The sequence below is a fragment of the Gorilla gorilla genome, chromosome 1, assembly GCF_029281585.2.
Source record: "Gorilla gorilla gorilla isolate KB3781 chromosome 1, NHGRI_mGorGor1-v2.1_pri, whole genome shotgun sequence".
Taxonomy (NCBI): domain Eukaryota; kingdom Metazoa; phylum Chordata; class Mammalia; order Primates; family Hominidae; genus Gorilla; species Gorilla gorilla.
This window is the reverse complement of record NC_073224.2, coordinates 84,379,778-84,395,661: the sequence shown is the minus strand read 5'-3', so window position 1 is coordinate 84,395,661 and position 15,884 is coordinate 84,379,778. Positions and strand designations below refer to the sequence as shown.

Below are 15,884 nucleotides of genomic sequence, written 5' to 3'. Positions count from 1 at the left end.
TAGAATAAAATAAGAATCCATACTTACATTAATAAACAGTTGAATGAGTAATTATATGAAGGAGAAGGGAAAGCTGTTCCTCATAATTAATTAATTTAGAAGAGAAGATCAAAATTTAAAAATCACCATTTGCAAAATATCACAGTAATAGTTTCTCTTAAGAATCATCAATGGATGTTAAAATGAGTAGGTAAAAGTATGATGAGAAACAGGATATTCACATAGCCTCAAATATCACACACAAGATACTTATTAATTTCAAAGGAGAAAAAATAGAAACTTTACAGTGGAGAAACCTGGAAGACACCATCTTAACCAAATGATCAAAGTTAACATCACTAGTAATGAGACAGATCAACATCACATGTCTCCTGATGTAATGCACTGAGAAAGACACACCATTTATGTGGCGTGTTTTTGCTAAAAATGCACAACCTGAAATTAATAACGAGGAAACATCAAATCGAAGGACACTGTACAAAATAACTGGTCAATACTGAACAAAATTATTAGGGTCATAAAAGATGAAAAAAGACTGAGGTATTGCTCCAAATTAAAGGAGACTAAAGAGGCATAACTAAATGTAATACATGATTGAGGATTAGATCCTGGGTCATAGTATTACAATGTCAATTTCCTTATCTTGATCATTGTTGCGTAGTTTTGTAAGATATTAACATTCGAAGAATCTGGGTGAAGGATGTACAGGAATTCTTTGTATTAATTTTCAACCTTTTAATAAGACAAATTATTTCAAGATGAAAATTATTTTACAAATCAAAGATAGTGTTAACGATAGCTTCCTTAGACCTCTCCATCCTCGCATATTCTAAGAAAGGCCATTTATATGTTACCTCCAGTTCTGTCCACAGACATCAATGCATGGCTTCAGGAAAAGTGGGCCAAGTGCAATGCTGAACAGGAAGGAAACAGTTTGAGTCTGAAGCACAAGGTTCCTACTGTGCTGAATCAGTGTGGTAGAGGCTATTAAAATGCCATCTTTTCCTACCTCCCACTCCTCTGCTTCTTCTGCCTTCATACCCTACATCCCAGACCGCTTTTAATCCTATTGGGAGGGTATACAGAGAGAAATAAAGAAAAAATAATAATGAATGGCTGTGTTCTTTGGCACATGAATAGCAGTTTCCCTTTCGGGACTTCAAGAATAAAAAATGAGAGGCTTTAAATCTTGCTAACTTGTGCAAGAATGTGCGCGTGTGTATATGTGTGTGCGCGTAGGTAAAAATGTAAATGACCACTATGGAAAGAACAATGCTGGCTTTTAAAATCTACTAAAGTAAAAGGAATAATTATTCCTGAATAAGGTATGTCAAACACCAGTGGGAAGAAAGAAGAGCGGGTTATTTTGTTTAGAGCTGGATGAATTAGGAAAATCCCTTTTTACAGCTAACTCAGAGATGAGCTGTTGTTGCCAAGATGTGGTTTATCAAACATCTAGGCTATCTCACAGGATGTGAGTTGGTTTAGCTTTGTAAAATAGCTCTATTTTTATTTTAGCCAAATCTCTACAAGACTCTCAGTCAGCTCCCTCCCCCACTAGAATGAAACAGCAACAACAGCAGTGAAACCTGACTGAAACAGCAGAGTAAATGTTGGCCAGAAGCCTGCTGTGATCCAGCCTGGCTTTTAGAAGGAGTCTCTCTCAGTTTGATTCATTGCTTCTCACAAGCCAGCTCCAGACTGCTTTTCTTGAGATAAAATAAGTTGTAGAAGTATAAAGGGAATGTTGCCACTGGTAATTCTTTTTACTTAAGATAATAAAAAGCACATAAAATTTCCATGCTCATATTTGACTCCTTTCCGGGTCTCCCTTCCTGATTCTAACACACTGTGGAAATGGTGCAAGGAAAAAAAAGCCACAGACAGAGTAGTCGGTGTGATTTCAGACCACATGACTCATTACTTGTGCTTCTTTCTGGAGCAGTCTGTTTTCTGTGAGCTGGCTTCACTCTGGTTAATCACTTAGCATGGTGAGATTTCACCTGGTTGCCCCTCTGGTGGCTCAGATGGGGCCTGGGGCATCACTGAATTTATACTGAAAATCAGATGGGCATCTGAACAACTCCCACAACACACACACACACACACACACACACACACACATACATTTAATCAGCATCAAGTAGTGCAGTTTCCTTTCTAAGTGATGGGAGCTGCTGGCTGTTGTTTTTGGCTTGAGGCCGCATAGACCAGCCAGCCGTTGTGTAAGCATGGTCTGTCTGAATTGCTTTGGGGCTGTCTTCTTAGAAATCTTCTTGCTGTTCATTATTTTGCCAGCAAGCCGTAACTATTACTTTTTTTTTAGATTCCTCAATCTATGTTTTCTCTACTGTAAGATAGTAAAATGTAGAGAATCAGGGAGCCCTATAAATCTTGAAGATTTTTTTTTGTCTTAATTTCTTTAACTTGAGATTGGCATTTAAAACCATTGTAGAACTTGTGAACTTGCTGAGTTTAAACTACAATTTGGAGTAGGGAGTAATAACCAAACTGTTCTTCTCATGTTGTTTTAAAAGCTTCTGGTGTATATGCCTTTTTATTTTTTACTCATCATACAGTCTATTCAGAAAAATAAAAAAAAAAAACATTAAGTAGCTCTTGGCAGAAGGTCAAAACCAGCATTTCAGGGAAGGTATTTAAAAGTCTTTTAAGTGTGGGCTATTTGTATAAGCAATATCTGCATGTTTCTTGTGACTGGGAAGGACTATTTTCACAGTCTTTCATGGAAATATTTCTAGACAATTTTCTGCGGCTCTTTTCCCTGAGCTCATTTATTTGCTTTTGCTTCAGAACACAGCATTTTAATGAGCAGTTTTATGAGCCTAACCTGCGTTCTGCAAGCTCCACATGACTGGATTCCTGTTGCACATAACCTTTGCCCTATTTTCCATTAAAACACAAGACTTTCCTATAATCAACTGTATACTATGACCTTGGAGGAAAAAAATGCAACAGATAGTTTAGTCTACTATTTAGTCTACTTTAGCACACTAAAATTGATTTTTTAAAAAAATTAGTTGTTTCCTTATAATTTTTAAAAGTGTACATGTTAGTATTTTCATCACAAATTTATTTTGTAAGATGCCTAATTCAATATTACCATATCCCTCTGGGTAAATAACTCATTTAGCTATCTTTATAATCCACTGAGGGATGTACAAAGGCAAGATGAACCCCAAATCATTTTGGAATTATGAACATTCAAAACAAAATAAAATGCAAAGTTTTCTATCTCCACTTGGTCTTACATATAATAATAGGTGTCAGGAAGTTCCTTCTTATAGCAAAGCTAAATCATCATCTGATGCATTTTAACTCCTCTTTGTGCTTTAATTCAAATGTAAAACAACTATTTTTCACTTTATACATAGTATCCTACTATTTTTATATAGAATAACTTTCTCTTCTATACCCTGAGACATCCAAATTTGTTTACTTTTTCCTCCAGGTTTTACTTCCAGTATTTTAATCCGTTTTCTTAATATCTGCTAAATATTCAAGCTCTCCCTTTCATTTGAGCAGTAGAGCCTCAGGCAGAATGCAGAGCCCCTGCAAGGGTCTAACAAGTACTAAGAACAATGGAGCTATTGTTGTGTAGCACACCCAGCTCCCCTCTGGATCATGCATTCCAGCCATGTTTGCCTTTTAAAACTACACTATGGATTTAAGGTAGTCTGCGGTTGCTTGTAACATCTTGCTCTTTTTCTGCCCTGCTTACTTTAGCCAATCTGTCCTCATCTTATAATTCTGTTTACATTTTCTTCTTAGGACAAGGAAGGCACTCTTTAAAACAGAGTGCAGTAAGTTTAGGGCAAATGAAAGGAAATCTACTTCACATAGCAGGTTATAAACTTGTGGAACTCATTAGTCCCAAAAGGTGGGACTGGCAGGAAATGTAAATGAATTCAGAAATCTTTTAGCCAGATTTATGAATGAGAGCCACAAATGGCTACTAAGAAAACTGGGGCTATACCTGACTTTTACAACAGAAGTCAGAGAACAGCTTTGAGCTCCCGCACAGGATGACTCTTGAGACTTATTGGGGTGGCTGACCTTGGGTCTGGCCCACTATGGGATTTCCTGAGCATCCTGTGTCCCTTCTGCACGTGTTCTCGTTTCACTGGGTCTCAGAAAGAACCAGTAAGGCTTATGTGGGAGGGGCAACTTTCTTTTTAAAGTAGAGACTAGAAGAAAGCGTCGTAACTTCTCCTTTCCCGTTCAACCATTTGCCTACCTTAGTGCCAATTATGACTGTCAGGGAATGGTGATGTCTGTCTAGTAGAAACTAGCTGAGATCACATTTGAATGTTAAAACATAGATACTTTCTTTTACGTTAAGTCAGACACTTCTTTTTCCTGGGAATTTTCAGGCCTGAGACCATAAATAGCATTTTTATTTCATCCTGTACTCTATCCTCAGTAGAACCTTCAATCACTTAACTCCCCTGCTTTTCCCAGACTTATATCTCTTTACTGCAGGGTTCTCAAACTGGAGTACTTAAAAAATGCAAATGCTCCTGGCTTCACCCCAGACCAATTAAATCATAATATTTGAGGGTGGAGCCCAGGTATCAATAGTCTTTAAAGCCATCCCAGGTAATTCTCCCAGCAGCCAAGTTGAGAGTCTTGACCTGACAAGTAGTGTTAGGTTCTCTCCTTACCCTGAGCTCCCTGCTTGGCATCTCAGTGTTGTCTGTGACATCATTCTGCAATAGCCACCTCTCTATGTTAAATGTTTATTAGTGATTATGGTGAAGCTTTCTACACAAGCCATCAATGCTAGGTCTTTATGCTTTTTCTGTCCTTCCAACCGTGAACGCTTAGTAAAAGAAAACTTGCTGCAAAATCTGGACCATTGCAAATACCCAACACTTATAAGACCCTGCCCTCCTTTCACTCACCTCTTTGTTGACTAGCCAATCACCTGCTCCAAAAATGATCTTCCATCACATCTGTCCCTCACTTTTCCTGTAGGCAAGAATGTCACCTCTTAAGAGAATACAGAAGCCAACCAGAAGAAGCTGCCCAATACCTTTATCTTTACCTCAGCTGAGCATTCTTCCACCATTCTCTTCTTATTCTTCCTTTAAATTGTTAAAAAGAAAAATTCCACTTTCACTTATTAAATATGACTGAGTACCAACTGTGTGTAATACATTAAAATACAGGGGAGAAGACCTATTAGAAAGCAATTAACAATAATACACGAAAAGAATATAAAGCCTTAACGATAAGAAATGTTTAATAAGCTATGAGTGTCTAGGAAAGAGGGATCATTTGGGCCAGGTCTTGAATAATGAAAAGATTTTAGCAATCAAATATCAGGCAAAAGGGCATTCAGATTCAAAGGGGCAACATGGCTAAAGGCACCAGGTCGTGATGTGCATGGTTTGATTTGGGAATAGCAAAAGGTCTGGTATAACTGGAATATGGCATGAAAGGTGAATCTTTTCAAGTATTTCTCCTGTACGGCATACTGAATCTCATTTGTTTGTTGTTATTTCTAGTGTCTTTAGTCTTTTGCCTTCTGGCTTCTTTTTAAACTTCATATATACACATGTCTTCCCTGGCCTAAAAGAAACATCTTTGACCCAACCCTGATATCTTGATAAACACCGTGCCATTCCCTTCATTTTTCTGCCAAACTTTCACAGTATGACTTATACTTTCTTTCAGCCCCCTTTCCACATTCTCCACCTCACCCTCCTAATCCAGCTTCTGGCCCCCCTTTAATCCTATCCACAAACCCCCATCCCCACAGAAAAGCTCTGTTAAAGATTCTTCCATCATTCAGACAAAGCCATTGCCAGCCCTCATTCTATTTAGCCTCTTAGCAATATCTGGCACTGTTAATGACTGCCTTTTTCTTGAAAGCTTTTTTATCTAAAGTAGCCTGGGATAATGCATGATCTTTGAACCCTCCTCACCTTTTTTTTAACTCCTTATGGTCTCCTTTGCTGGCACTTCTTCCACCTCCTTAACTGTGAATATTCATCCCCAAATACTTTCCTCCCTCTCTTTCTTGTTTCATTCCATTATTTATTCTTTCATTCTGAAAGCATTTACTGAGTACTCACACTAGGCCAGGCACTTTGCTAAACACAAAGACAATTTGTTTTTTTCTGTACACTCATTGCTTTTAAGAATGTTTTCTATTCTTATGGCTCCAGCTTCCAATTCAGTATGAAAGATTTCTAAATCTACATTTTCTGTTGTGGCTTCTGAATGCTCATTCTGTGATTCCAGTTGCCACCAGATAGGTCCTTTGCATCTACAAAATTTACTAAAAAATAAACTCATTTTTTCCATAAAAACCAATTTCTCTGCCTCAGTTTATTTGCCCCAATCTATGAAGTCACCATATCAGTCTTCAAGACTGGACTTCTGAGCATATTATTTTACTCTTAATAGATTTTGTATCCAATCTGTCACAATTTTCCAATAATTTCTTCTTGAGAATGCCTTTATGATCTACTGGTTACCTCTCCATTTTTATAGAAACCCACTTGATTCAGACTTCACACATAGTTTCTTACTAAAGACAATAATTGATCTCCCTGCTTCCAGTCTCACTCTCCTTAAATAAATTCAGCCTGCAGTTGCCATACTAATCTTCCTAAAACACTGCTTGAGCACATCCTTTCTGGTGACCTTTCAAGCCCACCACATGTCATCTCATCTCCTTAGCCTAACCCAAGTTCTCCACAATCTGACCACTCATTTTGCAATTCAGCCATATACTCTTCTTCTCAACATATTTGTTACCATGTCCTCTCCAGTATTTTCCCTAACACATCAAACTAATTTCCACCTCCATTCCCTTTGTTTCCCTCACCTAGATGCCTTCTAAAGGTCTGCATGCCCCAGTACAACCAGGCCAAGTCTCACTCACTTTCTTTCCATAGCCTTGCCCGGCTCCTGAAACCTCTAGAAAACTCTTCTCTCTTGAAAGGCTAATTACACTTAGAAGCTATACCATACCACTTAGTTCATATTACATGCTATCTTTATGACACATTGTTTTTGGCCTGTTAATGGGCTCCTCCCCAAATACAGGGTAAACTTCTTAGGTGCGCAAACTGTGCTGTGACTTTCCCTTTAATCTCCGAAGAAACCTAGTGCATGTCTCATCATATATTAAATGTTTAATATATAGCCTGGGTTAGTTGTAATAATTATCTGTGCTTCAATAAACTGGTTTAGACCAAGATAGACTCTACAAGAACAACAGAAACTTATGTTTACACTGTATATAAGGGGGTCATTTTCTGCTGTACAACATTAGTATCTAGTCTGCATGTCAGTTTTGAAGTAGATGCCTTTTTCTAACTCAAAAAGAGGCAGTTAAGGAGTAATTATTGAGCCTCCAGATCTAAATACCAAATTATAGGAAATACAAGGAGTGGAAGAGCACATTAAATGATATGCAGGGGATGCAATCAGCCAAATCCACACTGGGGGATTGGACGGAATCTATAGGACAAAAAAAATTTTTAATAACAAATTGCAAGAGCAAGAAATAGAGAGATGGAGAAGTCTGAAGATTAAAATAGACATAAGAGAAATATCTACCAATCACAGTGACATGGTTTGGATCTGTATCCCCACCAAATCGCATGTCAATTGTAATCCCCAAGGTAGGAGGTGGGGCCTGGTGGGTGGTGACTGGATCATGGGGATGGATTTCTCATGAATGTTTCAGCATCATCTCCCCTTGGTACTGTCCTAGTGACAGTGAGTGAGTTCTTATAAAATCTGGTCATTTAAAAGTATGTGGCACCTCCCTGCTCCCTCTCTTGCTACTGCTCTGGCCATGTGAAGTGCTTGTTCCCCCTTCACCTTCCACCATGATTGTAAGTTTCTTGAAGCCTCCCCAGAAGCCAGGCAGATGCTAGTATCATGCTTTCTGTACAGCCTGCAGAGTCCTGAGCCAATTAAACCTCTTTGCTTTATAAATTACTGAGTCTCAGGTATTTCTTTATAACAACACAAGAATGAACTAATACACACAGTATGTGGACTTATTTCGATTCAAACTCAAACACATAACCTTAAAAACATTCTTTAAAGACAACTGGGGAAGTGTAATATGAACACTAAATATATAATAATGTTAAAAAATTATTAATGTTTTAGATAATAAAAATAGTATTGTGTTTATGTTTTCTAAGTGTTCTTATCTTTTAGGATTATACACTGAAATATTTACAGATAAAATTATGTGATGTCTGAGTTTGCCTTAAAATAGTTGAGAAGTATAGACGGAACAAGGTTGGCCATGTGGTGAATTGTTGAAGTTGAGTAACAAGAGATTAATTTGTACTATTCTTTCTATTCTATCTACTTTTACATATATTTAAAATTTCTCAAATAAAAATATTTTTAAAGTAGTCATTGATGTTAAGAAATTCTTGTTAAATATTTTTGATGTGATAATGGCACTGTGGTTATGAGTTTTGAAAAGGAATTTTTATCTTTTAGAAACACCAACTGAAATATTCATGCATGAAATGAAAATAATGTAGACATTGATGTCGTTGCATTTTTAAAGATTATAATAAAATGAGGCAAAAAATGTTTAAATTGTCATTTAAAAATTTCTTATCCCCAGAAATACATCCATAAACCCCAAGGTGAGAAAACAATACTTTAGACAGTTATGTAAAGCCTGTTCTGTGTTTTGCCTGTTTATACCTGAAGACTACATAGCAAGCAAATCTGTGAGTTGCACATCCTGTAGATGAGCGCAAAGAGAAGAGTAAAAAATAACCAAACACTGTACGTGAGAAGTCATAATCTTTAAAGATACAGGATTTGTCTTAAGAGTAATGGCTTTAAAAACTGGATTATAATCCAGGTAACATCAACCTTCAATAGATATACATTCAGACATGCTAGTGCCAGATAAAGTGGCTAATGCCTGTAATCTCAGCTAGTTCAGAGGCTTAAGCAGGAGGATTGCTTGAGGACAGGAGTTTGAGACCAGCCTGGGCAACATCACAAGACCTTGTTTCTTAAAACATTTTTTTAATTAGCTGGGCATGGTGTCATTCACCTGTAACCCTGCTACTTGGGAAGTTGCGGTAGGAGGATTAGTTGATCCCAGAAGTTCAAGTGAGCTATGATCACACTACATGACTGCAGCCTGGGCAACAGAGCGAGGCCCTTTTTCTAAAAAAAGTAAAAAATGAATAAATAAACATGCTAAAGTATTCCTTGATTTTGAAAAACAAAAAAAAACAACCAAATACAAAGAAAACTCCAGAGGCTTTCCCCAATATCAATTTAATTCATAAATTTAGTATTAGCCCTCCAAAAAACTTTTCAGTGAAATGTTGATTATTATCTGATTTCAGGAAGAAGAGTCTTGTCTCTGTGATTAGAATATTCATGAGCAATCAAATGGCCAGTAAGTTAATATCAGAACCTAGCTGAATGTCTGGAAAACCTACAAGTTAGAAAATCATTCATGGGTGCTCACTTTAGTAGCACATATACTAAAATTGGAAAGATATAGAAAAGATTAACACAGCCCCTGCACAAGAATGACATGCAAATTCAGGAAGCATTTTGTATTTTTCTGAATGAGAAATTTAATAAAGAGATACATATTATAAAAAAGAACTAAACAGAAATCTTGGAGCTGACGAATTCAATGATTGAAATAAAAAATACAATTGAGAGATTCAGCAATAGACCAGATCAACCAAAAGAAAGAATTTTTAAACTTGAAGGTGACTATTTTGAAATAACCCAGTCAGAAAAAAAGAAAAATAAAATAAAAAAGAATTAAGAACGCCTACAGGACCTATTGGGACACCACTGAGCAAATATTCACAGTATGAGAATTTCAGGAAAGGCTGAAAACTTTGCATGTCTTGATAGAAATATAGATATCTAGATCCAGGAAACTCAAAACCCCAAATATATTAAGTTCAAAAAGGTCCTCTCCAAATCACATTATAGTCAAAGTAACAAAAGTCAAAGACAAAGAATTCCAACAATAGCAAGAGAAAAGTGTTAAGTCACAGATAAGGGAATCCCCATTAAGCTAACATTAGATTTCTCAGCAGACACCTTATAGGCTAGGAAAGAATGGGATGATAAATTCAAAGCACTGAAAGAAAAAAAAAAGATGTTAGCCAAGAATACTATACCTACAAAATCTATACTTCAGAAATGAAGGGGAAATAATGTCTTTCCCAGACAAACAAAAACCGAGGAAATTCATCACCACTAGACCAGCATTACAAAAATTATTAAAGAAGTCCTACACATGGAAGCAAAAGGATGATAATTCTACCATCCTAAAAACATGCAAAAGTGTGAAACTCACTCATAGAGCAGATACACAAATGATTAAGGGAAAGGAATTTAATCTTATCATGTCAGAACACCACCAAACTGCAAAGATAAATAATGAGAGAGGAAAAACAGAAACAAAGGATATACAAAACAATGAGAAGACAAAAAAGATGACAAGATTAAGTCCTCTCCTAGCAATAATAACCTTGAATATGAGTAGATTAAATTCCCAAATTAAAAGATATAAACAACTGGCTGAATGGTTAAAAATCAAGACCAAACTATATGCCACCTACAATAAACTCACTTTACCTATGAAGATACTTATAGACTGAAAGTGAAGGAATGAAAATATATATTCCATACAAACAGAAACCCAAAATGAGCAGGAGTACTGCTATGGTTTCACTGTGTCCCCACCCAAATCTCATCTTGAATTATAGTTCTTATAATTCCCATATGTCTTGGGAGGGACCTGGTAGAAGGTAATTGAATTATGGGGGTGGTTTCCCCCATGCTATTCTCATGAGAATGAGTAAATTCTTACAAGATCTGATGGTTTTATAAGGGGCATCCCCCTTTGCTTGGTTCTCATTCTTCTTGCTGCTGCCATGTGAAGAGGGACATATTTGCGTCCTACAATACCCCACTCTCAGCATTGCATAGATCACCTAGGCATAAAATCAACAAAGATACATTGGATTCAAACTGTACTATAAATCAAATGACCCTAACAGACATTTACAGAACATTCTATGCAATAGCTACAGAATATGTGCTCTTCTCATTAGCACATGGAACATGCCCCCGGATAGATCATATGTTAGGCCACAAAACAAGTCTCAACAAATTTTTAAAAATCAAAATCATATGAAATATATTTTCTTATCACAATGGAATAAAACTAGAAATCAAAATAAAGTGGAACTTTGGAAACTGAACAATTACATGTAAATTAAACAACATGCTCCAAAACAACCAAAGGGTAAATTAAGAAATTAAGAAGTACATTAAAAAATTTCTTGAAACAAATGAAAATATAAACATAATATATCAAATCCTATGCAATACAGCAAAAGCAGTAGTAAGAAGAAAGTTTATAGCAACAAACACCAACACCAGAAAAGTAGAAAGATTTCAAATAAACAACTTAATGATGCACTTCAGGGAATTAGAAAAGCAAGAATAAGCCAAACCCAAAATTAGAAGGAAAGAAATAATAAAGATCAGCGCAGAAATAGAGATTAAAACAACAATACAAAAGATCAAGGGAACAAAAAATTGGTTTTCTGAAAAGATAAACAGAATTGACAAACCATTAGCTAAACTAAGACAAAAAGACCCAAATAAATAAAATCCATAATGAAAAAATGAAACATTACAACTGATACCACAAAAAAGAAATATTACAACTGATACTTCAGAAATACAAAGGATTATTGGAGACTATTATGAAGAATTATATACCAAAAAATGGAAAACCTAGAAGAAATGGACACATTCCTGGGCACATACAAGCTACCAAGATTGAACCAGGAAGAAATGGAAAACTTGAACAGAACAACAATTCAGTAACGAAACTGAGTCAGTAATTAAAGTCTCCCAACAAAGAAAAGCCCAGGACCAAATGGCTTTGCTGCTGAATTCTACCAAACCTTAAAAGAAAAATTAACACCAATTCTTCTCAAAGTATTTCAGAAAATGGAAGGGAATTTTTTCAAACTCATTCCATGAGGCCAGCATTACACTAATACCAAAACCAGAGAAGGATGCAAGAAAAAAAAGAAAACTACAGGCCAATATCCCTGATGAACACAGATGCAAAAACTCTTGACAAAATACTAGCAAACTGAATACTACAGCATATCAAAAAGATTATACACCATAATCAAGTGGGATTTATCTCAAGGATGCAAGGATGGTTCAACATATACAAATCAATAAATGTGGCATATCACATCAACAGAATGAAGGACAGAAACAATATAATCATCTCAATAGATACAGATAAAAATTTTTACAAAATTCAACATCACTTCATGATAAAAACTCTCAATAACTCAACACAATGAAGGGCTTATATGACAAAACCACAGCTAACATCATACTAAACAAGGAAAATCTGGAAGCTTCTTCTCTAAGAACTAGAACAAGACAATGATGTCCACTTTCTCTACTCTTATTTAACATAGTACTGGAAGTTCCAGCCAGTACTATTTGGCAAGAGAAAGAAATGTGGCTAGTTCCAGTTGTGACGTACTGTAAGTGTAACATATACATTAGATTTCCAATACTTTCTACAATAAAAGAATGCAAAATATCTTATTAATACATTTTATTTTGATTAATTGATTACATATTGTATTAGTTTGCTAGAGATGCTATAACAAATTATCATAGACTAGGTGGGTTAAGCAAGATAAATGTATTTTTCACAATTCTAGAAGGTAGAAGTCTGAGATCCAGGTGTCGTCAGGTTGGTTTCTTCTGAGGCCTCTCTTCTTGACTCATGTCATCACATGATCTTCCCTCTGTGTGTGCCCATGTCCATATTGCCTCTTGTTATAAGAATATCAGTTATATTGGATTAGGGCCCACCCTAATGAAACCATTTTAACTTAATTACTTCTTTTAAAACCCCATCTCTCAATATAGTCACATTCTGTGGTACTGCTGGTTAGGGATTCAACATGAATTTTGTGGGGGACACAACTCATAATGCCTGTCAAAATAATAATATTTTGGACCTATTTGTTTAAAAAAGGCAGTATTAAGGTAAATTTCAACACTTTATTGTTACTTTTTAAGATATGGCTACTAGAAATGTGGCTTGCATTATATTTCAATTGGACAGTGCTGGATTTTATTTCTTTGGGACACCAAAACACTGTATCATCACCTGTTGAAAGAGTAAGAAAAAGTTCTCATTTTAAATAATTTGCCATTTTCTACTATATTTCCCTTTTAGTACTAAGTTTTATTTTGGTATTGCTAATAAGCAAAAGCAGTGAGATGGTATATAAAGAAGATGAAATGTGCACAAAGAAAATTAGACCAGAGTTCTATTTTGATCTTACTATCTTTATGATCTCAGGCATAGCCCTTACCTTTTCTTTAATTTCTTCTTTCTACAAAAGAGAGGATAACAGCCGACATTTGTTGAGTGATTATTTTGTGCCAGGTACTCTTCTGAATTTCTACACTACTAATTTATTTAATCCATACAACAACCCTTTGAAGATTTTAGGTAGTAGTATTACTCTATTTGAGAGAAAACTGAAGCACACAGAGATTAATTAACCTGCCCAAGACTCCAGAGTTAGTAAGTGGTAGAAGCAACTGGTCTAACTCCATACCATATCATTTATTTCTCCCTGTACTTCTGTCTCACAAGATTTTTGTGAGGATCTACTGAGATAGTATATGTGAAGGCATTTGAAAACTGATAACTGTTAATTATTTTCTTTGTCTGCCTTCCTAAGAACATTTCAGAGAAAGCTATTATTTTTCTCTTTTGACCAGCAAATCTATATATCTTTCTTTACAGCCTGGTAATTTCGGAACGAATAGAAGTGTTTGTATCTGTGGGTTTGACACACTACTGAATCACAAAGTCTTTGGAATAATTCTCAAAAGCCACCACTTTCAGCCCACTTTCTCATTCATTAATGCTCTATTCTTTTTCTAGCATGTCTAGCAGAATTCTCTTGAATTCTTGCAGTGAATTGGTGCTCCTTAAATACCTGCTATTTTGGAATAGCTTTGACTTAAATACATTTTCCTTTTCTCCCAGTTGCAAAATGTCAGGGCTGACAACTGAAAGGGCTTCTGAAGATTGTCATTGTTCTCATATTCAGATAGGTAGCAAAGAATCTGACACATTTGGTGTAATAAACCCACAAATGTTCATTAGTAAGATTGTAGCCTGATTTATTTCTCTGATTTAGAAAACACGCTTAAAGAAGGAGAGTCTGTCTGCAAGGAACCTTCTGAATTCTTTTTTTAATTCAAGCTCGTATATATAAATACTGTAAACTCAGATGTAGCTTATGTCATTTACATCATTTATCTCAAATAAAAATGGCTCACTTTTTTTGAGCACTACTATATGTCTGACACTGTGGTAAGTGCCTTTTCTGCATTATTCTCACTTGGTGATATCACACCTGCCCTGTCCTATAAAATGTATAATGTGCATATATTACCTCCACTTATAAGCACAGAAATTAAGGCTTAGAGAGGTTGAGTAACTTCTTAACTAACCTCACTAAAGTCACAAAGCTTATTAGTGACAGAGCCAAGATATAATACAGGTCATCTAATTCCGTAGTTCATACTGTTAATCACTATTCCACATTTCCCTCAAGCCAAAGTGGATTGAGCATTCAGGGTATTCTCTCTAAGTCAGGCAGATATTTTTATTTTTTTTTATTTTTATTTTTTTATTTTTTTATTTTTTTTTTACTTCTTATTTATTTATTTATTTTTTATTATTATACTTTAAGTTTTAGGGTACATGTGTACATTGTGCAGGTTAGTTACATACGTATACATGTGCCATGCTGGTGTGCTGCACCCACTAACTCGTCATCTAGCATTAGGTATATCTCCCAATGCTATCCCTCCCCCCTCCCCCCACCCCACAACAGTCCCCAGAGTGTGATGTTCCCCTTCCTGTGTCCATGTGATCTCATTGTTCAATTCCCACCTATGAATGAGAATATGCGGTGTTTGGTTTTTTGTTCTTGCGATAGTTTACTGAGAATGATGATTTCCAATTTCATCCATGTCCCTACAAACTTATATTTGATGAATGCTGCAAATAGGTGTATGATCCAGTTTTTCTTATAGCTTCTGTGATATGGTAATTCTCCTACAGATGGTAGAATATGGTATTCACAATAATATGAAAAATATAATTAAATTTGACAAGAATTCTATTAAAACAGCAAGATTTACCATCCAGAGTTATTTCATTTATTTTTAATTCATCTTTTATCTTAATCAAACATACCACCTTGATGTTATGTGAAGCTATCTTATATGCTACCTTAAGCCATATGCATTCATTTATGAACCCTCTAAAACTATGTGTCATGCCCTTTCTATTTTATGTTTATTGCCAGGTAGTTTATAAGTGATTAAAGAATATTGCTAGAAATTATATTTAATTAGATAGATAATGTTACCATATCATTTTTGATTCATTTGGCCCCCAATGTAGTATGAAATCTTGTAATTAATTTTTTTTTTTTTTGGAAAGAGAGTCTTGCTTTGTCACCCAGGCTGAAGTGCAGTGGTGTGATCTCGGCTCACTCCAACTTCTGCCTCCCAGGCTCAAGTGATCCTCCTACCTCTGCCTCCTGAGTATCTGGAACTACGGGCATGCACCAGTATGCCTGGCTAATTTTTAAATTTTTTGTAGAGACCAGGTTTCATCATGTTGCCCAGGCTGGTCTCAAATTCATGAGCTCAAGTGATCTACCCACCTTGGCTTCCCAAAGTGTTAGGATTACAGGCATAAGCCACCATGCCCAGTGATGAGAATTTTTAAGAAA

General features: G+C 35.8%; 1 protein-coding gene and 1 non-coding gene across 14 annotated transcripts in view; both read left to right on the top strand.

Moving 5' to 3' along the window:
- DNM3 (dynamin 3) overlaps positions 1-15,884 on the top strand; it is a 576,940-nt gene that overhangs the window by 515,753 nt on the left and 45,303 nt on the right. The window lies entirely within an intron of this gene.
- On the top strand, positions 9,495-9,601 carry LOC115932156 (U6 spliceosomal RNA). The gene has a single exon (XR_004068479.1). It is a non-coding gene; the product is annotated as a U6 spliceosomal RNA (small nuclear RNA).